Source organism: Hordeum vulgare, chromosome 1H (genome assembly GCF_904849725.1).
Source record: "Hordeum vulgare subsp. vulgare chromosome 1H, MorexV3_pseudomolecules_assembly, whole genome shotgun sequence".
NCBI classification, from domain to species: Eukaryota; Viridiplantae; Streptophyta; class Magnoliopsida; order Poales; family Poaceae; genus Hordeum; species Hordeum vulgare.
The window spans coordinates 506845154-506847523 of NC_058518.1; the positions used below are offsets into that span (position 1 = coordinate 506845154).

The 2370-nt window shown below is 39.8% G+C and overlaps 1 long non-coding RNA gene across 1 annotated transcript; it reads left to right on the top strand.

Moving 5' to 3' along the window:
- Nucleotides 1-1900, top strand: LOC123420533. The gene is made up of 3 exons (XR_006619108.1): nucleotides 1-1074; nucleotides 1323-1455; nucleotides 1688-1900. It is a non-coding gene; the product is annotated as an uncharacterized LOC123420533 (long non-coding RNA).
- Nucleotides 1901-2370: the final 470 nt, after the last annotated feature.

Sequence of the window (2370 nt, forward strand, 5' to 3'; positions counted from 1 at the left end):
GGCCCTCGAGAAGGTTGCCGAATCGATCCAGCTTCCATGCAAATACCAAAGCCTGGGCTGCACCGAGATCCATCCTTACCAGAAAAAACTTAAGTATAAGGAGTTGTGCAGGTTCATGCCATGCAGCTGTCCATACGCAGGTTCAGAGCGTCTAATCGCAGGCGACGTTCCGATGCTCGTGTCTCATCTCATTATTGACAACTTTCTTCTGTTTCTAGTGAATGTCTCAATGCAAACTGTTTTATTTTCTTTGTTTATTTGATTATTGTTAGGACACATGAAAATCAACCACAATAAAGGGAGTAAGATTAGGCATGCAGCCTAATTATTTTATCTTCTAACCTGAGCTTGAATTACTTGTCTTATAAACTGTAATTCCGGTAGACGTTGTCAAACAAGGTTGATGTTATAGTTTCTTGTAGCATCTCTTTGTCCACATGTCTATTATTATGCCCATGTGTACAGTATGTTCTATTTGAATTCACTTGCAAATAATCTAACCATAGCAGCGGTTTCAGTAATTATATCATCACTGCCTTGTTCTGAGATTTGCACAAAATAACTTGATGGCCAATATTTCATCACAAAACGCTGAATCAGAATGTGAAGTGATTTTATAGTTTTCTAGGGTTCTATTCACCAAAGGACTATCTATCTACATTTGCCTTTCTATAAACCATTAAGACCTTTTGCTAGAGACAGGGCTCCCCTTCCAGGGGCTGTATTGATTGTTTTTTTGGAATACATGTTTTGTATATAGTGGTTATTAAGCCTCATCAAAATATGTCATCTGTCAGCATTACTGATGTATGGCAACACCGATATGGCTTTTTTATAATAGCAATTATATATTGTGATGTTCCATACATTTGTTGTTGGTTGAACATGATCCTTGGTTCTATATAAAAGTAGAACTATTCATTGCAAGTTTAATGCTGCAGCATTAATAACACTCCCTTTATACTTGCCGTCTCACACCTTGCTCACTTGTTCTTGCAGTCTCGATGAAGCCATGATGCTTACCTTGCTGGAGGGCATCAACCCCGGCCATGGCACCACATTCTTAGTCTTGAGGTAACTGCACTGCAAACCGCAACTACGCTGTCATCTCCAGATTTGATAAGTCGAGTATGTTGTAATTGATAACGTCCTGTTATCTTACGTTGTTCGCGTGTGCTCAATGAACCATCTAAGACTGAATCATGTTATGCGTTTAACGACATCTAGAACCATTCTGGTTATTTTGGTATTCATGCAACAACTGTTATTTCTTGTTTATAGCGGTGTATCGTGATGAAGTAACTCTTGTCCTCGTCTATCAGCTTGAAGTGTCCTCAGTCAAGAGAAGGCTCCAATAACTTTGTGGTTGGTGGATCTACACCTACCCAAGCAAGCCCAGTGACACGCACTGCGGCTCAAGATGTTTCGACCTCCACGCCACAGTGATCACTCCAGGTAGTTGTCTATGCTTGTGCATTATTCATGCTTGTGTCTTGTTGTTGGTTCTGCCTCTCAACTCACAACTTGTGCATTGCTGATAGTAGAGCCCAAAGTGTTGATCCTTGCATTATTCATACTTCTTAGCTTCAATTTGAAACTTATATGTTGATGCTTGTTGACTCTTGTGCCTTATCGATCATTTGCAATTTAACTTTGGAAACTCATGCGTGTGGTAATGAACTTACAGGTTTGCATCACGAATGTCGTCGGCGGTGGGCATACATGCTACGGTGGACGCTCATTGCATATTGTAGGTTGAACTCATGCTTTCGTTTGTGAACTCTTGTTGCATATGTAATGTTGTTGTGAACCCTCCTTGAATATGTATAAATGCTTTTGTGAAACTATATTGAATATGTATGAGTGTGTGGACTTTGAACTCATCATTGGTTTGTTCTTGTTGTGAACTTGTAATATATCGGATATGTATGCATGACCGTTTCGTTTGTGAATTCTTGTTGCATATGTACGCATGCTTTTGTGAAACTATATTGTTGTTGTGATCTATTGGATATGTCATATATTGTTGTTGTTGTGATATATATATATATATATATATATATATATATATATATATATATAATTATGTTGTTGCAAAAAAAATATTATTGCGCGCTATAAGCCGTGTGTCCCAGGCATTGACGCCCGGCTTATAGGTCATCTGGGTTGTAAGCCGTGTGTCCCGTGGGAGGCACCCGACTTACAGGGCATCCATGGCTTGATCATTTACAATTTTAGCCGAGAGCTCGGCTCTCGGTTTATATAGAAACCGTGTGTCTAGCCTAAGCCCTCGGTTTATATATAACCCGTGTGTCCGGACTCGGCCCTCGGCTTATATATAAACCGTGTGACTGTAGGCCCTCGGCTTAT